At 40.6% G+C, this 25,570-nt stretch overlaps 1 protein-coding gene across 1 annotated transcript in view; it reads left to right on the top strand.

The window, feature by feature from the left end:
* The window catches only part of disp1 (dispatched homolog 1 (Drosophila)), a 91,301-nt gene that overhangs the window by 14,751 nt on the left and 50,980 nt on the right, over positions 1 to 25,570 (top strand). The window contains exon 3 of the mRNA XM_035143712.2: positions 13,577 to 13,654. The gene's annotated coding sequence lies outside the window, so the exon portion shown is untranslated. The remainder of the gene's footprint in view (positions 1 to 13,576; positions 13,655 to 25,570) is intronic.

Below are 25,570 nucleotides of genomic sequence, written 5' to 3'. Positions count from 1 at the left end.
GTCACCGTACAGAGGTGGATGGTTATGTACAGATGGCGTGATGGAGAGCTAGGGGGGCCTCGTCCATCTCTTTTGTTTCACTTGTTGAAGTTCTCGGTGAAACTTGAGCCCAATCGCAAACTGGACATAAAGGCAGAATGTAGAGCTGCTGCCAAACATGCAAGCATTTCAACATGACTCCCTCCTTTTCTTTGTCCCTCCATCCCTCTCTGTCTGATTTTCCCCTTCTTATCTCTATCCTGTATATCTTTCTCTTCTTCTCTCTGTCATTCTCGTCAACCTTCTTATCTCCATGTTATCTTGCTCTGCGCTGAGTGCTCTCCTTTCCCCTTTCCTCCCCCTTTAGAGAGCGGCAGGCATTACTTTTGCAAAAATGTAATTGCGTAAATCATGATTTAATTATGATAAAAGTTGTTCACATCAAGTTTCCTTTCTGTTTTTGTTTTTATACTTTTGCATTTTTAGCCTCCTACTGAGGAACCAGATATTTGACTTTCTCAGCCAACAACTTTCCCTTGTGTTATGTGGATTGTAGTTGATAAAGAGCATGCTCACTCTCCTGCATGCCTCTTTGAGAAAGTTATATGGACACACCTGCATGCAGACAATCCCATATGGTACACACATACGGATGTACACACTCATACACACACCCATACATGTCATTAACTACAGCTACATTTGGCTTGCATTTCCATGGCGGAGTCCTTTGTAGCGGTGGGGTGGTGTAGATTGAATAGGAACCCATAAGGGACACAGCACTTCAAAGCACTCTGTTTTTAGTAGCGTTCCTCTAATGCTTTTTTTTTGTTTTGGATTCCTGGTGGACACAGCAGCTCTATGAGCAGAGCAGAGCTCTGAGTGGCTGACTGTGACCCTGGCCAGTCTCAGGCTCGCGGCTTTGGTGAGCTGAGGGTTCTGGCAGAGCCGCGCAGGGCTGGCTTCAGGGTATATTTACTAATGGCGCTCACTCGGGTTCTTGGCAACTCCTCAATCCCCTCTATATGGTCTCTGTGGTCCGTGCTGCATGATTGTGTAGAGGCAAGATATACAGAGCTGTTTTTTAACACAGGATTGACCTCCAAGTACACAACTGAGCAGCACCTTCTTAATTGTCTTCACTTCATTTCCCTCCATCCTTTATTTTTGTAGTAGATCTGTAACTGATGATGATCTTAATCATTGATAACATTTTCCAATTTTTTAACCAATCGTCTAAACCCAACTCCATTCACCTTCAGACAAAAAATAAGACAAAAACAACTGAATGACATGCCAAGGCTCAACTGTACCCTTAAATTCTTCAACAAATATGTCAAGGAAATTCAATAAATGCGGATTTTTATTTGCATCTGTACCAAATTCCACATACTCATAAGTCCCTTAAATATGCCAGATTTTTTTCATCAAGGTTCTTGCATTCCCTGAGAAATTGATGGAAATGTAAAAAGAATCCTGCACTATCTCAAAACAAGAAAGTGATCAAATAAATCCTGGATCCATGCCAAAATGTGATGGGTTCTTTCTGGGCCCATGTCCAATCCTTCTATCAAGTTTCCTGAAATTTTTTCAGTAGTTTTTGCGTAAACCTGCTGACAAACAAACATACACAGGAGTGAAAACATGAGCTCCTTGGCAGAGGTAATAACCTTAGAAATGCCACATTATCTTGGAGACTTCAAAGTTCTGCTTTGAATAGAACTGAGGTTATTATTAAAGTAAATTTTGAAACTGGACCTGTTTAAATGCCAGGAAGCTTTGCTTAAGATATGTGGTTAGTGTTTGGATTGAAGTCTTGGCAAAAGTATGTTATCGACGCTGTAGAAATCTCAATATTTATTATGTGTTGCTGTTCGACTGTTATACCTGTGTCAGTTACTGTATCTTCTGTAGGTTTTAGTGGTCTTTAATGGGGATTTCTCTGCTCATCAATACTTGATACAAAACAAGCTGTTTTTACTGGAACATTTTTTTTTTTCCTTTTGTGCTGGAAAGTTTTTACAGAAAGACCTACTTGACAAATATAATGTTTGGATCACAAATATAATTTTTTTTTATGAAGTTGGCATGTTCTTGTTTCACTGTTTTGGTGTCATTTGGTTTTAGAGAGTAACTTAACACACATACTTTTAAAATAACAGTATAACAAGAATCACTTATATAAGACTGGTGTTCAATGGTTCGTACTATTAGGACATGTATTGCACATCAGCAATTTCAAGTTGATTAGAACAATTCCTCTTTATAGTGGGTTTGGACCTTGGACCAGTCAGTTGTTTCCTGTCTTCTTTAGACAGCAAGGCCTATAAGGACATGGGGCTTGAAGCCAGATAACTCTCTCCCCAAAAGCATCAGAGCCCATACATGTGCAGATGAATGCACATAACTCTTGGCGAGGATGTCCAAGTCTCACGTCACTCTGTGGGACTCTACTTGACATCATCTCTGGCTGCCAGCACAGACTTGAGCCCTCTTACACGATGTCCTCAGCTGTCAAGGGTGTGTGTGTGTGTGTGTGTGTGTTTTGTCGTGTGTGTGTGTGTGTTGTCGTGTGTGTGTTGTCGTGTGTGTGTGTGTGCTGTCGTGTTGCTGTCCTTGTCCTCTTATTGCAGTTTTTGGACGTAAAAGCATTCTGTTCTACCAGTGATGTGTGTTTGAGCTGAAGGGTTGAGGTTCGATGATGTCAGACTGGTCCCTTTGGCCTGCCCATTTTTTTTCCCTCACATAGAATCTAATCAATTATACATAATAAAGAAAGGAAAAAGCTAAACTGTTAGATAAAGCTTTATAAACCAAATTACAGATCATGCATTGCATTTATCGCTTTGGATGTGTGCATTAATAGCTGTGTCCTCTCTGTTAAACAATGAGTGACAAAACATAAAAGCATACTCAAATAGTAGAGCTTCAGTGAGAATTGCTGAATGTAGGGGGCAGAGAAAGACAAAAGTCCAACTTCAAAACGTTTATTTTTCATGAATATCAATTGCTAAGTGGTTACCTACAGTTTTGCCAAACTTGTTGTAGGTTTGTGATATGCCAGTGTTCCTCAGCATATCTGTCACAACGTTTCTGGATTCATCTTTCCAAATTTGGTTATTAGCTTTTTTGTACCTTCTAAGATATTTAAAACTTAGAAATCGCAATACATATTGGATTGGTACCCAAGTATCGTGATAGTATGGAATCAGGAAATTAGTGTATTGTCCCAATCCTACTTGTTTATGTACAAGATATTAACACAAGATGTATGCCAAGTAGATTAAAGTGAAATTACTTTGAGGATAAATTTGAGAACTTAACTTTCAGCTAATAGAAGTCAATATTCTGTGATTTGTGGCTTCTTTATTTCTATTTTATTATCATGTCTCGTAGGACAGTGCTCTATATCAACAAAGTCAATAGTCAAGCAATTTCTAAGCCAGCCCCGCTGCATATTTAGTATTTTTTAGTATTTATAGTTTTTTACCAATCCGTGTACTGTAAAATGTACATTTAAATATATAATTCATACCATTAAAACATTGTTATATTCAGCATGCGATACAACATATAAAAGGAACACACTGTAAGAGTATCATAGCAGCCGCAGACCAAGTGGACCAAAGTGGTCTGACCGACTTTAATAGCTGTGCCAAAAACTTTATATTGAAGTTACATATGCCAAAAAGGAAAGGTCTGTACACCTATTTTCATTATAACTACCATTATAATAAGATAGTATTATTATATTGTGGATTGAGGTGGAAAATACAAAATGAAAAGTCTAGAGAAATGTGCTGCTATATATATCTTGTCACCTGGTTTATATATTATCAGAGACAAATCGATAACAAAAACAAATTGACTGCAGGGGTCTAAAAGTAGTAGTGTAGTCATACTGCCAGATTATATGTTGAAATACTGGTTGCACTCTTGCAAGTCCCAGTGCGCACTTAGGTCTGGTCTCTGTCAGCTGTCAACAATACTTTGGCAGCTTTGACCTGAGCTGTGCCATCCCTTCTGTTACCGTAAGCGCAGCAGGTTTATAGACCTCTGTTGACGGCGTCCTTCTGTCAGGTCTGCTGCTTCATTTGGTGAACTTAATTGTGATTTGTGGAGTTTTTGTGCCTGGGTTCAATCACCTTCTCATTTGGTGACTCACTGTGGTTCAGGTTAATGTTGTGATTACCCCAGCATGTCATGGATGGGTGGATTTTTCAGTGACGTGCTTTGAGTCTGATTTTAAAACGTAAAACCCCCTTTCCCATCTTTGCTGCCACTTTTTTTGGAGATGCAGTCCAGTGGGAGATGCTTTGAAAACATGATAAATGGATCGGTGCAGATTTTGATTTCAGAGCAGTAACAGACGCTACAAATGCAGTTTGCACATCATCTATATGAAAACATTGGCTTAGCTCCTGTATAAACATCTGTGTCTTGTTTTGGTGCGTGTGTCTTCCCAGAATAATAAAGTATAGTGGCTAATTAGTTGAGGTTTACTAAATAGCTTTAATAACCAGGAGTTATTTCTCCTAATTCTCTGGAATCCCTCAAATAATGGCTTATTATTGCAAACCTGCTGTCACGCTCACGTCCATCACACCCTTCCTTCTTCCATCGTCTCTAATAAGAGAAACAGAGCTAGCTTTGTTTTTGTAAAAATCACTTGGGCCTAAATTACATTTCCGAAGCTCGGAGGTCACAACAACTTCCCCTTTGGGGTTTGATTTAAGTGGCACTTAGGCCTGCTACTGTAGCTAATCACAGGGATTTATAGTGTATCACCAAGAGGCCTGAGGACCTAGGAATATTTGCTGGCACCCTGCTGCAGGTGTTACAAACCTCTTTTCTTTCGTCCCGTCTTACTTTTCCCTTGTCTGCTATAGCTGCTGATGGAAGGCAGCTGGAAGACCTTGCTTGTTCTCCACTTGTTGGGTTAAAAGGGGTCTCTGTTTGTGGAGCATAATGCTGGCAGCACCCGTCCTACTCCTCCTGTCGCTACCCAGTCCGGAAAGTCCTCAGTGTAAAGCTTTCATAATTACATTGATCTAAAGGGGATGGGGGCTTTTACAACCTGCTGACGCATTCAATCACATCTCAACATGGCCCTTGGTGAGGGCTCCCGCGTATAGCATATTCCGACTTCATGCTCAGTCGTTAGCAGTTCTTGTGTTTCTAATAATTGGGAGTTTTCATATGGCCCTGAAGGTGAGGAGTAAAGGTTGGAGGATGGAGGAAAAGGAAGACGCAAACAAGAGGGGGAGGGAGCAGCTTCGATGTACCGGGGGGGGGGTTTGCTCATGTGAGAGGACGACTGTCAGAAACTCCAGAGGCATGCACTATGAGATCCAGATGTTGTAACCCCCAACATTCACCGACCCTGTCATCCTCATGTCTACTGTATGTAACCATAACGATGGATTATGTTGTGTCCTTTTGAATAGCACTTGGGTTCGCACCATTGTCCATGGTGCCCCTCTGTTTTGTTTTCCACACTAAACACAGGAAGTAATTTTAAGGCTCTGCCTTATCCAAGGAAACATATCTTTATCCCCCCTCCCCCTCCTTCCTCTGGCCCTCTTTGAATTTCCACCCGATCACGTCTTTGGTCTGGTTTGAGTGAATGCAACAGCGGGCCAGAGCTAATGAGCTTGCTGTGATCTAAGAGCAAGCAATGCCATCTATAGGCATTCACCTCAGCCTGCGCCAAATGCCAAACACTTAACCTAGAACCAGGAGGAAGTGATAGAAGAGAACCCTCACATTAGAGCCCTAAAGAGGCCTCATTTGCAGAATTAAGATCTGATTGTTTGCTAGGATTGACCTCCAGAAAGTCACACAAAAGTGAGAATCCAGGAACAACCAGTTCCAAGATGGATGATGAGGTTAAATTAATGTGAGGGGTGAGGTAGGAGAATTGTTCTTGGATTTAACTCTAGATCATCTTCCCCACGCCTCTCTTTCCTCCTAATCCCCCCCTCCTCTTCCCCAACCTCTTCTTCTCCAAGTAACCTTTGGCATGAGAGGTCAGCATTGTGTTCCAGCAGGCTGACCTTTGGTAATGAGAAGGCAGGTTAGCGGGCGACCTGGAAGCGCTTTGTCCACCTCTCCTGGGAACACAAACAGTGACGATAGTAAGGCACACAGGAACAGCTGCAAGGCTGCCGGCTTGTGTGCTCTGGCCTGCTCTGATGCCCATTTGTCATTTCACACACAAAAAAACTGAAATATAAACAAAAGAAATCTTCTTAACTGGTTCTCTCCAGGTGTCAGAACACTATCTTCTGAACTATGCAAATTCTGTGTGACTTTTGTGAAGGTACTGCCGTTTGAAAATGTATTTAAGTTAAGGTAATTTATTGTTTACTTAGGAAATAGTGGCATGTTAATAATTCATTTATTGATAATATCAGATGATTCATTTCCTTCTGGCTAAGGCCTCAAGCCAGTGTCTTGTTGGGCTACCACCAGTTTTTAAAGAACTATTTCTTTTGTGATCTCTGAAAAGCTGTTTCTACCAGCTCTCTTAAAATCGTAAAAATGTTGAAGTGTTGAGTGAGTTATTCACACACAGAAGAAAGAGGTGATAGGTGGATGTGTGGGTGGATGTACACTTGCCTGCAGATGTAGGTATTTTGTCAACTGCGTTCTTTTGGTTAAAATATGATATTATCGTTATTATATTATTACTATATTTTAAAGGTAGGTTCAGTCAGGCAGCTTATAGTCTGTAATTGGATTAACTCTGAGGGCTGACTTTACTTTTTAAGTTCATTCATCCCTTTTAACCCCAACTCCTTCATCCAGTGATTATTTAATTTGTTTAGTCCACATTAACATAGCCTATTTTCGTCTTGCTGTTGCCTCTTCTGACTCACTCTCCCCACTGCTTTCATCACTGGAGATTTCTCATGTTGATATCCCCATGTCATCTGATACAGGTTTAATTTATTTATTTTTTGCTTTTAAATTCTGACTTGCCCTGTGTAAGCTCCTGTGTACTTTACATATCTGGCATGAAATCGCAGAGCGGAAAAAAGAAACAAGTGGAGAGAGGAGCAGGGTACATACTTCTTGGCCGGCCTCCATGAAGCGCAAAGATTGCTAATCTGCGTGCACAGTCCGTTCCATTTATCTTTTCCTTGACTTTGGAGCACTTGAGAAAAAGGGCATCCTTCAGTGCCTTTTTAAACTACACGTGGCATTCTACTAGCATGTAAATTCGTGACATGTCATTGACCTGCCAGTGGAAAATATGATGGAAAACCAAAGGGAGAATGAATGTTAATGGCAAAGCACTGCAATCCTTGGCATTGATCCCCTATTGAACAAGCAAAGTTTTCTCAAGGCTGCTTGAGTTTGAGTTGATTTTTGTCAGAGAGATCGTGCTCTTTGCTTTTCACATTTTCATTGTCTACTTGAAAGTGGTGCACTTATGAGGCTACTTTGATCCCTTACAATTTGATGAGCTTTTCATTTGTACAGTCGGAAGATGGTAAGCCTTTTGGATTCCTATAGGTAATTAGCTGTTTCTTTGAGGTGCAACTAAAAATAATAAGAGGGATTTGAGTGTGCTCAAAGATAGTTAGTGTCTTCCTCCAGAGCCAGTCAGGTACATTTATCGTCTTTATAGATAATGGTTGGGTTCCACTTATCATTCAGTTAAAAAAAACAAGTGATGAGTGAACGCCTTTTATCCTTGTTGAATCTAATGAGGTCACTGGGAAAAAAAATCTTTTATGACTGATACAGAGTGTTTCTGTCTTTGAGTGCGTCATGGAACTACATGTTTGCTACTGGTTATGAATAACAGAATGAATGCATCGTTAGCCTAGCTGTATATGTGAGAGAATGCATACAACAGAGTGCCCCATGACAGAGACATCAGTGTGTAACATGTCTGGACACTTGCTAACCTGGAGCCAGAGGCCCAGGAATAAACCAGACTTCAATGATGTCTTTTCTGTCTGGAGATGGCTCTCACTCAGAGGAAATGAGTCTATGTTACACAGGCATTGCTCAAATTCCTCCTCTTGTGTCATCGCAGCTAAAGCAAATAGCGGCTTAAGGAAAAGGATTCTACCACTGAATCAACAGATTGTTTGTGTCTTCACAGGCTCAAAGGGAACATTTTACAGAATTGTGGAAAGATAGGAATTTGGGGAGTAGTTTCTTTTAGCTTAACCCTCTCCTTGTGAAACCAGCGACTTGAGTTAGCCGTGTATAGTGTGATTGCTAAGGTTTAGTGTCTTGAAGGGAGTTTGGCATTGGGAGGCAGATTCCTCGACTTGACTTCAGAATTTGACTGACTCCTTTGGAAATGAGAACCGACTGGGACTCGAGCCATTGGATTAATTGGTGCTCGCTTGTTTGGCCTGGACCTACCACCGACCTGGGGTTGATTGGAATTGTCTGCAAGATCATTGCATGCCAAATAATTAGGGTCAGTCTGGGACGAAATCAGCATGGAGGCTTTTCCACTGCAACACACTATTTTCACATTTTTGTAGAACACAACACTTAAGATGTTTGAGGAATTAAAAAAATAATCCTTTGTAGCACTTCTACATTATCAAGAACCTTGATAACAAATTTTATGGCCCTCTTCTTCATTTTTGAATTTATGCCCTTTTGTTTTCCTTGTCCTACCTACCTACATTTTAAGCTGCTTACAGACATGCACTGAACTTAGATCCTCTGTATTTTCTCCAGAGGAGTGTGAACGCAAAAGTCCAAGTGAGAGGCTCGAGATTATCTGCGGACTTTCTCTGCCTGGCCTCCTAGTATAAAGTGTATAGAAAGTCATGAGAATTCGATTTGAGAACACAACAGAAAAAAAAAAACACTACTGACCTCCCTGTGAAAAAGCGGGGACACACACATGGAAGACACCGACGAAGATGTCTGTTTGTGCCGATAAGAGTCGACACCGGTGTGAAAATCACGTGATCTACGCTGTGGGAATAATACTCCACTTCCTGCCTCCGCCTGCTGCACCCGGCTGCACCACCTCTCGCCTGAATAATGTGTATTGATGCTGTTGTAAACGCGTCTGTGCAGAAAAACTCCTGCTGCGTCGTGCATGTGTGAAAAGCAAACTGGATAAAGTCTGGAGAATTGGACACGGTCATGTCTGAAAACGGCTATAGCTTCATCCTATTTATCCCATCCCCAATTTCTTTTTGCCCCCTCTTCATTGTCAAACCTTCATGGGTGATGCTTTTGTCCTATTTTCCTCTACAGGGACCATTATCTTATGTACTCTACTCAACTCCCTGCTGTTTTCTTTTCTAGAAGGTCCCATGCAAACCTAAAGTAAAACACAAAATATTTTGGAAGAAGCAGCAGTTCTCAGATGAATAGTCAAGGCTCATTTATGTTTTTTTTATATCTTAAAGGGACATAGCATGCAAATTCCACTTTGTTAGTGCTTCTACAGGTTAATGGGTATCTGGCATGTCTACCAACCAAAACTCTGGGGAAAAACCGCTTTGTTATAGTTCCTCTAAGTCAGAAACGTCATGCTTGAGCGACTGGATGCGCTTCCTGGGTATTGTGTCGTAACAATACACTGGAAGTCTCCTACATGGTCTTGGCCCACCCCGTCCGCCGTCCCCCCACACTCGTTACTTCCGGTTTACACGGAGGCTGCGAGGCAGAGCCGCTCCCAAGCACGCAGCCGGGCTGTTCACACGGGACGAGCATTTCTCCGCTGGTCAGCCCGCGATTCACTCACATGTGGCATTTGTGGATCGTGGGACTGGAGGCTGCAGCAGCTGCGAGCGACCGCCGCTCTCCCTGCGTGAGCTGGAGTTAGCGCCACACAGCCCGCTGGCTGTGGAGGACTTCCGCAGTGTTCAGCGCTACTGTAACCCCGAACCCGACATTCAACGGTACAACAACAAGCGGAGAAAGCAGAATCGCGGGCTGACCTTATATATACAGTCTATGGGGCTGACCAGCCGAGAATGCTCGTCCTGTGAACAGCCAGGCGGCTGCGCGCTGGAGAACGGCGCTGCGCTGTTCGAGTCTTCCACTGCCAGCGTGTGGAAGACTTCGCAGTGTTCAGCTCACTGTATGGTACAGTAGTCCGGGTTACAGTAGTTCGCCGGTTACAGTAGTTCGCCGGTACAGTAGTTCCGCCGGGTTACAGTAGTTCCGCCGGGTACACGGACGCGGAAGTGCCGCTGCGAGGCAGCGCAGCGCTGTTCTCCAGCCGCAGCCGCCTGGCTGTTCACACGGACGAGCATTTCTCAGCCCCATAGACTGTACATATAAGGTCAGCCCGCGATTCTGCTTTCTCCGCTTGTTGTTGTACCCGTTGAATGTCGGGGTCTGGGGTAAATGATGGTCTTCATAGCCCCCACCTCTCTTTCTCTCTGTCTGTCTGCTTGTGTGCTTGTAGTGGATGGGCAGAGGGGACATTTAATTATGTGATTGGGAAAATTAAAACTCCAGGACAACAAGGGAATACAAAGTATGGTGTATATTTGATAATTTATATCATATAAAATATGTAATTTATATCGTTTAAAATCATGGGGAGAGGGGAGGGGAGCTGGCTCATTAGCATTTAAAGGAACAGGCACTCAAAACAGGTCACTCTGTGGAGGGCTGTTTTATACAGGGTAAAAGGGTGCTGTTTTAAATGATCCTTGTGGTATTTTGACCAAAGTATGTTACAAACATTTCATTAAGACCCCAAGGAACCATATCAACTTGTGGTAAAATGGGCATGCTATGTCCCTTTAATGTATGCTTCAGTGACGTCGAACTTGATTTATGACCTTGTGAGAAATTGATTCCTTTACATTTGTTGGACCACATGGGACACATAGTCAATATGCATGGAGCAGAAAGTAATATTTGAAAAAAAAGGCAATATGCTCTTGATTAAAAAGTAATTTAAAAACAAGATTGCATCACATGCTTACACTCTGTTTGCCAAGATGTGAAAATTGTGAGTATTTGAGCAGTTGTTTCCAAGCTGCTACACTAATGCTATGTAATAATACTTTTTTTTTTTTGATTTGAGAAATTTAGTTGTGACACTGTTCGAGACAAACTGTAGAGCAACATTGAACCATTGTGCTAGCTTAAAAACGTTCCTTTGACTTGAGGTTGTTACTCTAAATTGGTTAAAGCCCCCCTCTCCTCATCTGTCCGTATTTAAACTCCCTCTGTGGCTACCACTCTCTTCATCTTCTCCCTATCGACGCACACCTTGGTAATTGGTGATGTGGACCATATGTTGGCTTTGAATGGCCTCTTGTTCGGCAGGGACTTCTGACACACTCAAGGTCATATCAGAACCTTGTCGTTAGGCTACCTGTTTTTTCCTGGATTGGCGTCAAAGGCAGGGGATATAGTTTCTCAGTCTTATCCCCTCCTGTCAAACCTTCTTATCTTCTCATCACCTGTCAAATCATCCCCTACAGCCTCTAGTATGTGTGACTGGGTTTTGTTCTGTCATTATGTGTAATCCTCATCATTAAGTGGCTTTTGAAATGTTCTTAAAATGATAAAGGTGCTGTTTTGGCGAGACCCCTGCCCGCACAAGACCTTTGAAATTAAAGTCAAAAGTCACCTTAAGCTCTCTCGCTACTTGGTTTGGTTTGAGTCCCAGTTTATTAAGTCTGAAGTCTGGTTTCTCTCTCTGACCATTTGAACCATTGATTGATCAGTATTTCTTTTTAATCCTTATTAGCTGCAAAAGTCGATGAAATCCAGGCGTTTTTAATACCGATAACGAGCGAGTCAGCCGGCCACATAGACATAACCACATACTTCAGGGGGTAGTGTAATGGTTTTTGACATGTTCTTGGTACTTAAGGAACAAAATGTGAATATTAAGACTATATGATACAATCAAATCCAAGATGTATCCGTGTTTGTAAGTTAGTATGTTGACATGCTGTCTAAAAGACAAACATTCCAGTAATTTCAAATTCTCTTTGACTCTGGTATGTGCCTGATTATTCTTTGCAAAAATCCCTAATAAAAGTAAAGATATCATGGTGGGTATACTGATTGATTGTTGGTTTGAATTCATTTAAAAAAGCTAAGATTACTGTGTAAGAAAAGTAGGCTGAGAATTTAAGCCCTTCAGAGTGTCTGTATGATTTGCGACCAGTCCCCAACCCCTCTATCACTCCTGGACGAACAGGAAGAGGTAATTGGTACAAAGGGACTTTTCTGATCATTAAAAATTAGATTTTGTCTTCTGGAAACATAACAAGGCTGTAACTCTGTTGGCAGTTCTGCGAGATGACAGTCAAAATCAGGGACATATCTGTATTATATAATCTGTTCTATATTGTGGGCGAGTGTCTGAGAGTCTCAGTGGTAAGTGCAGTCAATCATGTTTAAAGACAGTAGTTGGCCCCAAAGAAGGTCACTTATGTATACAAGGGACCTTGTATTGATCATGCATTTTCAGCTCGGACTAAATTTTTCTGTGCCCCTTTTTGAAAGTTGGAATGGATCCCTAGAATTCAAGGATTTTTACAGTTCTTTTACAGTATTTCCCAAGTACTGCTGTAAACTGAGTTCTGGGGAAACAGTGGACATTGGACAGCTGCAAACCTGACTGATGGTGCTGCCTCATGACACTCAGGGGATGGATCTGGATTTATCACCGTGGACGGTTTTTCTAGCCTTAGCTTTGAAGGAGGTTTTAGTGGGTGGAGGATTTCCCTCTGGTTTTTCCCACTTGCCTTTGTCGCCGATCCTTTTCCACTGCGGCTCCTTCAGGCATGGTGTGGAACAGGAGCATGCTGAGCATCTTGTAGCTTGAGCTGCAGCATCAGAGGTCAGGGTTGGAAAGTGCTCCTCAGCTAGTGTTTCCACACATTGTCCTGGAACTGAAAGAGTTGATGCAATGATTGCTGACTTTTCCCATGCCAGCTGCTGAAGTCGAAACTGTAGACTTGATAGTCTCCTGAAGTTTCTTTTTCTTTTTTCTCTTTTTAAAATAGCATGTATTTCTATCATTTTGACAGTCTCTTACAGTTCTTTTATTATGTTCCACCTGGCTCAGATTAAATATTCATCAAACCTCCATGGCAATGACTCCATTACATAAGAATAGTCCAGAGAAAGTTTTTTCTTTCCAGGGTACAATCCTTTCCATCCTTTCAGCATGCTTCACCCCAGGCACAACAATAATGTTGTATAAAGCAACAGGTTGTCCCACCCAGTCCACAGAACACCTTAATTCTTAATTCTCTGAAGTCTCTTAAGTCTCTATTTTATAAAACACTGAAGTTGAAGAGTCAAACTAACTCTGGAAGAAGGAGGCTGACTTGTTAACGTCAGTGAATAAGTCTGTTTGTCTGGGTTTCTTTGTCTGCAGTCTTGTGGGGCTCCTCGTCTTGTCCGTCTTTCTCCTGTGTTTTTCTTCCATCACTTGTTTTGCAGAGCAGTCTCTGTAGCTGGGACATTTTAGAATTTCTTGTTTCCAATAAGTTTTTTTTCTTTTCAAGGTACAGATACAACAATACTAGAAACGTGGCTGAGGCTTGGTCTTAATTGTGATCCTAATGTATCCTAAAAAAAGAACAATGACTGATTAATATTTTATTTTTGTCCACAGATTTGCTTGTTTCTCTGAGGACTTCAAGTGCCTGAACGCATGAATAGATGCAGAGCATGCTACATTGTCATCCTACAGGTAAGACATGTACACAATACACATCAAATGTCTCGTAACTGAGCAAAGCAGAACATCATATAGTTTATACCACTATATAGTACATCTTTCAACTGCCTTGACAAGTCTGCCCTATTGAGTCTCCCCTAACACAGGTTTACCTAAGTAGCATGTCAGTAGTGTTTTTTTTAATGAATAAAGAAAGAATTGTTAGTAGACATATATCCCACTTTTGGACAGATTCTTGTTATTTTATTGACTGACGAATGCTGTAGTATAATAGTTGTGATCAGTCTGAGATATGTTGTATTTTTATTTTTTTTATTTGTGAGTGCAGTTATGGGAACTGTACATGTACTTGCTCATGTATAACCCAATTCAGTTGCAAGAGAATATCCAGTAGCCACGATAGTGGCAACATCTCTTTGCTCACTTTTCATCTAAAACCATCACCAGTTCCAAATGTTCACTTTGTGAAATACTTTGGTTTATGACTCAATACCTAGAATTTTGACATTCCCATCAGCCTCTGCTGTGCTTTGCATTTTATGCTAATTAGCAAATGTTAGCATGTTAACACGCTAAACTAAGATGAAGAACATGATAAACATTACTTGTATCAGAATGATAGCATTGTGAGTATGCTACCAATGCTAATGTTAGCATTTGGCTCAAAGCACAGCACACCAAGCTGCTAGCAATGCCCTAGTCTTGTGATTTTGAGGGCTGCTCATTTGGAATCATTGACTTACTGTTTAACAGATCATGTATGAACAGTATTCACTCAACACTCAAAATATGAGACAAAGTAAATGGTTCTACTGCGACACCGGACTTTTGTGACCTTCCTAGTACCTCAGCTATATATTGCACAGACTAATTTAGAGCATCCAAGTGGAAAATTTCTATCCCTCAATCAGTATCGTAATCACAAGCAGCCAGACAAAGAAAAAGGGTGTTTGTATATAAGAGTAAAGCACCTACTGCCGGTCTTCTTCCTTTCACCCTGTCCCTCTCTCTTGCGAGTCCAGACAAGCCTCAGGTAAAAGGTGAGGATGTTTGTTCTTCACGTTGCTACAACTGGGTCAGTGAGCAGGGTAAAGGTGTTTACCTCAGACTCATAACTCACAGTGCCCTCGCACCCTCACAGACCTTTTAAATTGGATTCATATTCTGGGAAGATGTATCAGGAAAACGTATATCTCTCAACCACTTTTTCAATATGTGGATTGGTTTAATTAAATTCTGCTAATTTAAATTTAAGGCAAATTTTTCTTTTGAAGCATGATTGTTGGATTATTTGTGGTTACAGCAGAGTGCTTAGGCTTTTGACTGTTCTCATATTATTCCCACCAAGAAAAACGATATCAACAGTTCAGGGTCTAGTGTGTCCTCTTACTTTGTCCAACACATGACTTTTGTTGAAGTATATGTCTTAAGTCAGGCAGCAGAGCAGCCTTACATTGACATGCAATCACCAGCACAAATGCACTTCTCTCACTAACCCAATTCTTCTGGACTTCCTACACACACACACACACACACACACACACACACACACACTCGTCTCTCACACTCACTCATTCGGTCTTTCTGCTTCGTTCTGCCCTGACCTGCTGAAAGTCTTTCAGGGCCGTGCCAGTCAGCCAACAACTCTCTCCGTTCAGAGTCTCAGCAGGTTCAAGTTGGACCCCAGCCTGTCCTCCCTCCTCATTCTTTCCCATTGGCTGCTTTGTCACGTTAAGATGTAGGGAACTTAAACTGGTGTGTGTGCCTATGCATTAAATGGATGCTTTAGCGTAAGAGTTCAGTGTTGGCGAGGTGCATGCAAAGAGGTTTTGCGAGTGTACACACATGTTTAAAAGTCTGACTGTGCGTGCCTGGCTCCATTTATTATTACGTTTAGTCATTTTATGCTTGTGTGTGTGTGTGTGTGTGTGTGTGTGTGTGTGTGTGTGTGTGTGTGTGTGTGTGTGTGTGTGTGTGTGTGTGTGTGTGTGTGTGTGTGTGTGTGTGTGTGTGTGTGTGTGTGTCTTCATTGAATTCATGAATTAAAAGAACAGTTTGGAAAAAAAGCAGCTGAGGCTGTTTTGAAACATGGACGGCGTCTGTTGTTGATTGTGCAGGACTGGAGGTTTCAGCTGTGCCAGGCCCAACTTCTCCTGCCTGCAGCAGCTCGGACTCTCCCTTCAATAGATTTCATGGCCTGGGAAAAGCTCTGTAGAGCCCGAGAGAAAGAAAACACTGGCCTTTATCAAGTTATATAGCGAAAATCTGCAAATAATAATTGTTATTTATTAAATTTTTTTTGTTGACATGTGTTCAGCAGTTTTTTGGCAGCGTTTATTCTGTTACATCAACTTGAATCATTTCCCTCCGCACGTGTTCTCCCACTTTGAGAGTCAGCAAATTGGGAAGCAAATTGTGGTCATAATTAAGTAAACCAAAATTACAGCGAATGAGGTAGTGGTGGTTGCATGAGGGAAGTAAATTGAAGTCGCTGGGGAAGGAGCTAAAAATAAATGTGATCAACAAATTATACGGATATTAGTTGTGGTAGTAGAATCATCAATTAACTTAATCATTAAATAACTCAATGCAATGAAATGTAAAATGCACACTGATACATTTTGTGGACTATTCCTCTGGCTACGATGTGACCTCAATGCTTTTAATTCTGTACATTGGCTGTACAGCGTTAGATCAAACTTCACACTATTGTAACATCTGGCAACAGTGCTGCAACAGTGCTGCTTGTGCTCCTGCTTGTGGGGTTCGTTTTTCCTTATTGTAACTGATAAAGTTTCTTGCTTTTATGTTTCCCAACTTCACAAACTTCTCCCTGACATTTTGATATTGCTTTGTTTAATGACCACAAAGCGAATGTATAATAGTTATTGAACAATCAGCATACCCTGCTGAGCTAAATCAGACATCTCCTGTTCAGTTCAGCTCCTAGATGAAGTTCTAAATATAGCTACTTATCCAAATGCACTGAGCTCTTGATATTCTCCTGAAAATGTCCGATGTTGTTCATATGTGAAAGGCAAAGTTTGTATAATATCCGGGCCCAAATGTCTGGACATTTTCCAGCGTTCATGTCTGAAAAGGGCTTACGTTTCTCATTAGGTGGTGTTTCAAATGTGTATTTCGTTTCTTATGCACATCTGGCGTGAAGTCCAGACATTGCGAGAGGCTGTTGCCCATGGCACAACATCTGGCAAAGAATCACGAAGATGGAAGGAGATGACGGCCACCGTTTAAACTTCCCGTCTGCAATGACATGGCCACAATTTGCATGGTCAGACCTATGCATGAGTTATGAGTAATGACATCTATCGTTACCTGCTGAAATATTCACTTTCAGCATCTGAGATTGTGATCATATTGCAAAGCCCCAATATGTAGTGTGAAAATATTCACAGCTGGATTCATTAAATCATTAAATAATAGCCTGGCCTAATATACACAAGAAACATGCCAAGAGAGTGATTGAAAAACCACAGGAAGGTGGTTAGAGGGAAAGTTAAAAAGGTTTTCGTGATTTACTCTAATGTCTCCTAGCTTGCCGACTCAAACAAATCTGCCGGTAACCAGCGATTGATCCACCCTCTCTGCTCTTCACAGCTGTGTTGACTGTCTCTTGCATGGGAACCCTTGATTACTAGGTTGGGTGTACATTTGGGCTGAACCTGGCAGCCAGCTTATTGTGCCTCTCTCTCTCTCTCTCTCTCACACACACACACACACACACACACACACACACACACACACACACACACACACACACACACACACACACACACACACACACTTTGAAACTTTGATCCTGGAGAGTGGTAAATGACTGCTGTGTCATCACCCAGTGCCTCAGGTTGTCCACCAGACTTTATTGGCCTCATGAATGGTTTTGGATGTTTATCTACTACAGTACGTCTGTCTGAAGATCCCTCCGGCGGCTGTTTCATGTCCAATTAGCTTATGTTGGCAGATAGTTGGGTGTTTTTTGCTTCATTAGAAGCCTCAGCTGTGATGGCTCGGGATGATGCCATCATTAAAGTTTATGATTTGTTGATTTTAATAATCTGTTGTGTTCCTTGGTGTGATTGTTGGAGGGGCATTTGGAAAACACGACTCCTCAATATAACAAGGCGCAGGTGTCATGAAATGACATCAGTGTGAAGGTGGAGGTGGCTCTGCAGCCAAATTATGATTTTACTTGAAGCGTGTCCACAGTTTATGACAAAACTCAAAATTTCTGGCATAATGAAGCCACGTAATGTCAAGGGACAATAAATGTGATGGAAAAATGTGATGGGAAAAAAAATCAATAACAGATGCTAAGGCTTGATGTCCCAATATTTAGAACTCGTTGAAATGATTTTAAGAAAAGTTTTAACATTAGGGTTAGGCGTATACATCCGCCAACAAGGAATCTATTTAACAATTTAAATCCACAAATAGTTGTAGTATTTCTGCCTTTTCAGTGTTCGAGGCATCAAATGTAGCAAAAGATTGTCCTCTAAAAGCACATTTCACATACATTCAGTTGTTGCAATAGATGGGTGACTGGCCAAAAAGAAAATGACCAAACCCTAATTACCAGCTCTGTATTACAAGCATACCACAGCACTTCCTGCAGGTTATATAATAAAATCTAAAATATGAGACATGAGCCATCTGGCATGAGTCTCATGAGGTTATAAGAGGAAAAATATACAGTATGCTTAGTGAAAGTTCAATGAACCACATTGAATCATCTGTGTCTCCAATACAGATGCTCATTCTGTTATTGGATGTTGTACTCATACCAGATGTTGTGTCCAGCCATGTTGTTTGGTTAAGTTATTATGCACAATAATGGTTATATAATACACATTGTAATGCAGAGGTTGTTTTTTGGTTCTCTCTCCGTGACATGGTCTCAGTGCGACATGTGTATAAGATAAATCACTTTAATTCCATTCAGATTCATGTGGATAATTCATATTTCCTCCCCTCCACTGAACACTTCCAATACAGCTCTTCTCCATCTGAAGTGTTGCTATTGACAACGTTAGCATAGAAGTGACCATATAAGTAGCATGAATTCTGATACATCTATTCAACCCGTTTGTATTGCCACAAAGCCAGTAATGTGAGATTTTAAGCACATATGAACAGGGCTCCACCTTTTTGGAATGTCGGTGTCAGTTCAACACTTAGTTTGAGCAAAAACACATCATGCTCTGAACTGTGAGCGAGCGGAAGGGTTGATGATGCTTCTAACGAGTGACAATTTGAAAAAGAAAAAAACAAAAAGAAAGCAAATATCTCTGTGAAAAAGCAGTGTCATTCATGTAGAAGACACCGACAAAGATGTCTAGAGAGTTTGTATTGAAAAGAGCTGACTCCGATGTCTGTGTGTTGTAAAGAAATTCACATGATCTCCGCATCAGAGTTAATACGTCACTTCCTGCCTCTGTCAGTGGCCCAAATCAGTATTGAAAATGGCAAATTCACGTTGGAATTATATTCTTTGGATTATAAAGGTTGAACTAGTGCAGTTATTGGTTGACTGAAAATTCATTAAATTTTTTGTAATTACTTAGCAGAAATCCAGAATATTCTTTAGATCCTGCAAGTTTACGAATTTTATGCTGTCAATTGTTCCATCTCGGCCACTAGGCCACCTGAGTACAAGTAATTTGAATGTATGAACTCCAAATTCCAAAGTCATATTACATTTTACTAAAAGCCTTTTGATAGAGTAGAGCAAAAGCACACATTCCCTCCCCCACAGTTCACCTAGAGTGTGAACACTAATTGTATCTGTGTGATGTAGTGTCTGCTGGACTTTCTTCTGTCATAGATACACAGTATGTAGTTTCACTAGTCTCATGTATAATTCAACTCTTAGTCTGAGAAGTGTTTGCTTTGAATTCACTGACCTTGTACTTATATACAAGCCTCTCTCAGACAGGAAACAACTGTTATAACCAGGGAATGGGACAGGAAATGATAAATGAAGGAAAGGCACGGATACACTGCTTCACATCAATGCAAATCCGAGCTCTGTTTATTGTTGTAGGTGCTGAGGTTTTGTTAGAGAAAAACTGTCTTTGATCACAGTAGTAGGAAGCTTGATCTGTGCATGTGTGTTTGACACCTAGTTGACTTGCTGGTTATGTGCGTGTACGTAAAAGATAATTCTTTCAGTAACAGATATTTACACACATTTATTACCCTGTGATTGAAATTAACTGTTTCTCTTCTTCAACTCTTAATGGGGAAACTATTGAAGGAAACTTGGGGGGGGGGGTGGAGTTGGTCTAGAGCTGGGGTGGGGAACATCCGGGAAGTACATCTGAATATGTTGGTGAGTTTTCAAAACACCCTCGGGCAGTTAGTGAGAGGATTCAGCACACTCTGAACAGTAAAGTAAAGGAAGTGAATATATTTGCTACGCCCTTCAGTAAAGAACCAGCTGATGTGCCCTACAAACTACGACACAAAATCATTGACCTACCAAGCAACTACAAACTCAAAGCTACGGACAACAACTTCCCACTGCTGAGACATGCACTGAACTTTGCATTTCTGTTTGCGACAATCTATGGCTGTGAGAAGTTCTTTTCATAACTGAAGCTTGAAAAGACTCGATTCAGCTCAAGGCTGACTGACCCAAGCCTGAAAAACCAGCTGTGTGTAGCCCCATCAAGAATACCATTTGACATCAGATACTTTGCCAAACATAAGCGGTTCCAACCATCACATTAGAGGTTAGTCAATATGTCTTTAATATGGCCCTCAAAGGATGTTATAAAAACTTAAATGACCCTTAAAAGGAAAATCATTCCCTACACCTGATCTAGAGGTTTGACCTGAATGCTCAGGCTAGTGAGGAGATAAGTAATCTCCCTTCTCACATCCCCACAGACCATTACCAACAGCCACTCTTTTTGTTTTTCATTTCGTAAAAGTAACAAAAACTAAACAGCTATTGATACTTTGACATAGACAATTAAAAATTGGATGCCCCTGGAAAGCCCTGTTTTGTTCAGCCTTAGAAAAATGACTATTGGGTTTCCTTTGTCGAGGAGTGGGTAAGTGGGGAGATGAAGCCTGGAGGGACATGTGTATTCATAACACCAGAGCCTCTTTCTCTCTGTCTGGTGTTGTGGATCCCCCTTTGCTCTATTGTTTTGTGAGTTCTGCTGGTGGTCTGTCAGCTCTCAGAGGGGAGCCTTCTTTACTCTTATATTTCAAAAGCAGTTTTTTTTTTTTATCTGGGCCTGCGCCTTTTTGACTGTCTGCTTGTCTATGTCTATTTTCCCCATCCCATTCTGCTCCTCCGTCACCATCACACACCCACTCACACAAACATCCCAGCTCTAACCATTACTGGCAGTGGATCTTAGACTGAAAAGTGTATTGGGGTTTTGAGTGCCAGTGGGGAAGGAAGGACCCTGCTGGCTTGTCAGCATCTCTGACCCCTCTGTCACAATGGGTCCCTCTCCCCTCCCACTCATTTCCCTGCCAAGCTGGGAAGAGTAAATATTTATCAGCCCTTACAACAATGGCCAGCTCGGAGGAGAAAGAGACTTTGACCAGAGCTCATGCAAGGCCTGTATAGGCAACACTTGTGTCTGTCGGGGCCTAAAGATGGCTGGCAGAAAGATTAAAATGGAGCCTTTGAATCATTTTAATTAAAATAAATTCCTTAAGTTTGTGGTTATGTTACTCAGCTTGAATTGTTCTGATGCTAAAGGCCGAATCTAAGACTGGGTGAGTTGGTAAAAAGCAGAACAAGCTTTATACAAATCTAGTTCTTGAGTCACTAGACTCAAGAACTAACTGTCAGTTCTACCCTGCATCTTGAAGTAACAATGTTGGTACCAATAATTGCATAATGATTGATTATCTTAAATTATATTTAATATTTTAATTTAGCCACACTACTGGCATGCCTCCAGGGGTGGCCATATGGGTCAGATGGTTGGTCCACCACTTTAATCCACGCTGTAATATCTCAACAACAAATGGATTGGCATGAAATGTGATGCAGTTTTTCATGGTTCCCAGATGATGTGTCCTAAAGAAGTTGGCTAGACCCATGGCTTCCCTCTTGCGCCACCATGTGGTTGACATTTGTTTTTTCTCATAAGTCTTCCACACCAATTGGATGGCTCTCAAATTTGTAACCTACAGATATTGTGGGTTCTGAGAGGACGGATCCTTATGAGTTTAGTGATCCCCTGACTTTTTATCTTGTGCCACAAGCTGTTTAATATATTTACTTATCTAGTCCAGTATCTCAACATCTCCGAGAAGAGGTTAACATTTGTAGTTTTCAGCAACATTTTTTACAAGTACTTAAGTGGTTGACATGAAGTTGGTCCAGATGTAGATTTTTCCATTTGTCCATTTCTTTTCATCTATGCAATCACGAGGTAAAGATTTTCATTTGTCTAGTTTGTGAATGACCAAAACTCTCAACTGTACTTTGGGTTTAGTACCCATTAGCAAATGCTAGCATGTTAGCTTGCTATACTAAGACGATGCACATGGAAAACATTATACCTGATAAGCATTAGCTTTTTGGCATTGCCATCGTAAGCTAACAGAACGTTAGCATCAGTGTTAGTGCAAATGTTTATAATATGTTCAACTCTACTTCTTTTTGTATACAGGTTTTCCAGTCTGCACATTTGCAATCAAAACAAAATAATTGAATTCTGTTTTGTTTGTTTATCATGGAGTATATAGAGGGAGAATCCATGCTCAATATATTGTTGTTTGACCTATTCTAAAAAGATAATAATAATACAAATAATGATAATAATGTATATTTCGATTTGTGAGTTTACATGTAAAATAAACATTATCATTCAATGGTTTGTATATATAAATACAAACCATTAAATGATGGTAATGTATATTTCGATTTGTTAGTGTATATGTAAAATGTTTGGAGAGATTGAAAACAGGGATCATCTGTTTTCGCTGCCCTTGTGACACATTTAGTGTATTTTCCTCCCCTCCCCTCCCCTCAGATTATTGTCCATTAAACGTCACTACAATTCATTACAATCAATAGCCACACGTTGAGGACAGTGCCTGGCTGTAGCTGTATGGACACTGACAGTGTTGATGAGGGTCTTTGTTCTCTGTGTCACGTGCTACTCTTTGAGAGACATTATTGGTCATTTTGTCTGCCGTGGATCCTGTAAAATATTTGGACCCTACCTTGTTGTAAGGTACAAGGCAAAATTATTTGGCTTTGGTTGTTGTTTTTCAAGTGAAGACATTTCTTTTGCGAATGAGAAAACATGTATTGTCCATCAAGAGATGGCTTATCATTCACTGCAAGTTGATACAGTAAGATTTAACACAGAAACAATATTGCAGAACCATACATGTTTTAAGCCAGCAGTATTATTGCAGCTGTATGGAGATAATAAGCACAAAATCCTTGAATATATTCAGCACAAAATGGCATGTAATACACAATGAAGGAAACACCTGTTTAAATGACTAATATTGAGCATATTACAAGCAGGTGCTTTCACACATGTTCAGTATGAGGGATAATTAGGTAGTTAAACCTTCCTTATGGTCGCGTGTATAAATGTTGGACTCACTCAGTTGCTAAATATTTTGGATTTTATGGTTTGAAGACAACTTTGCTCAACTTTCTGTTGTTGGATTCACAACAAAGACTAAGGTAATGATACCTTTTGTGTACAACTCATCATTTTAAAGCCACTTGAAATAAAACAAAACAACGCTTGTCAATTTAATTGAAGAAGCACAAAGGCATTCAAGGGATATTGTAGTGACATTGCATAAATCTGCCCATTATAATAAAATGGGTATGGGCTGCTACTTCTGTATTCTGCAACACATGTAGTAAAATCATTTATACATTTCTCCACATACTTTGCTATTATTCGTTCACCCATATCTGTGACATAAACAAACATACATTTCCCGATTTTCTTGAATATATGCATTATTCAACAGTTTTTTCAACAGCAGTCAAACCAGATGGAGGACATAGGTAGCTAATTTGCTCCATAGATAGATCTGCAATGAGACGCATGTATTTAAGATGTGGTGTGAAATAGCAGGGGGTCGAGGGTTTGCTGGTGCCGGCCAGAAAACTTTGTTTTCAAGACACTTGACTTAGGTTCTGTGGTTTTAAGGATCTGCGTGTTGGATCGTACATGTGGTTAGATTTTTCTGTATGTTTTAAAGTTCTTTGAATGCACATGTTAGCCATAAACAGGATGACTTGATACATGCAACATTTAGGCAGTATAGAGATGCATTGATACTTTTTTTTTTAACAATAGTTTTTCTGGTCGAATCTCGGGAGAGGTTTTGTCCTAAACCATATCAGAAGTTGGAATAGTATACCAGGTGTTTTCTTTGTTTGTTCAGGACTGAGTAAGTGGAGATACAGACAGGATAAATCAGGGGAAAATGCGTGAGAAGTCGTCCTTCTAGTTGCATGTACCTTTGTAGAAGATTGAGTGTAATTAGCAGAGAAACTGCAGCTGTACAATGTGGAAAACATCAACAGTCTTGGCAGATGCCTGTGCATGCAGAGATCCGGAAGAAGAACTTCTTTCCAATGCTGCTGGAATTGATTCATCTCTTTGTCACTGAAGGTCTGGCTTCCTAATGTGGAAATAATATATAGAACAGCTAAACTGCAAATATGCATCCAAAGGCCACATGTGAAAATCACAAAGCATGATCTTGGTAACCAAACACAGGCAATGGTGCATTTGAGGCGTTATTCTAACTTCTTTCTGGTATCAAACTTGCCAAATTTTCTGTGAAAGCACTAATTTCAACTTCAGTTGCACTAAATTGAGTAGCGTGTGTGTATCTGTACAAAATTACTCAACAACCCCTGGATAGATTTTCAAGTTCAAAGGATGAAGGTTAAATTTTCCTTTTTCCATAATATATCCAAATATGATTGGTCGAGACACAATTTAAAGCTTATAGTGATCAGAATAGTATTCCTTATGATACAATGTCTTATGATTAGTGATGAAGTCACAAAGAAGTCAGAAGATGAAATGATGCATAGTTAAACTTTTTATTTTTCCTGGTATCGTTCAACCCCTGTCGGACTACAGACACAACGTCAGGTTATATAAATTGATTGATTGATTGATCATATGGAATATTGTCATTATAACATCTCCACGATGCAACCAATAAGATTGGAGACTCTACATCTTATTTAGATTAACCAATCATTTGTTTTCATTTGGTAAAAATGATTCAATTTAAAACGACATTATTACAAGATAAAAAAAAATAAGCATTGCCTGATTGAGGTACAGAGTGTGTGCAGGGTAATCATCGCCCCTGCGATGCTTTTCATTATACCTTTGGGGGGAGGCCCATTGGCCCTAAGCATGATGTAATTCCATAAGCCTGTCACTAATAATTTCCCACTCATTTTTAATGACTCTGAGATTAATGCCAGACCAGACTGGGCCTCCGTCACTTTCAGGGTGTGGAGTGTTTTTTTACTCCCCATGTCTGCTTTTATATAAATTTATACTGTTTATAAATATTTATGGACATATACAGACAGCTAATAAAGTCAGCATTGGCTAAAGGAAACTGGACAACTTTCCACTTATTTTCATTTTTGGAGCATTACTGGTCCTCTCTGCCGCGCCGCTTCACGGTGCCAAAAAGCTCTACCCACCATTTGAGTCTTAATAATAACAACTTGTTTTCTCACATAAGAAGAAAAAAACAAAAAGGAAATATTGAAAACAGACCTTCGGTTCCATAAGTATGCATCTACATGCATGGTGGAGACAAACATACCCTCATGTGTTAACGTCTGCATGGACGGATGGGCTGAGGGAAACATACACCCACCTGCACTTGCCCGCACATTCTCACACAGCCCCTGTGCAT

Source organism: Hippoglossus stenolepis, chromosome 20 (genome assembly GCF_022539355.2).
Source record: "Hippoglossus stenolepis isolate QCI-W04-F060 chromosome 20, HSTE1.2, whole genome shotgun sequence".
Classification (NCBI taxonomy): domain Eukaryota; kingdom Metazoa; phylum Chordata; class Actinopteri; order Pleuronectiformes; family Pleuronectidae; genus Hippoglossus; species Hippoglossus stenolepis.
The sequence above is the reverse complement of the archived record's forward strand: the minus strand, read 5'-3'. Positions and strand labels throughout refer to the sequence as shown.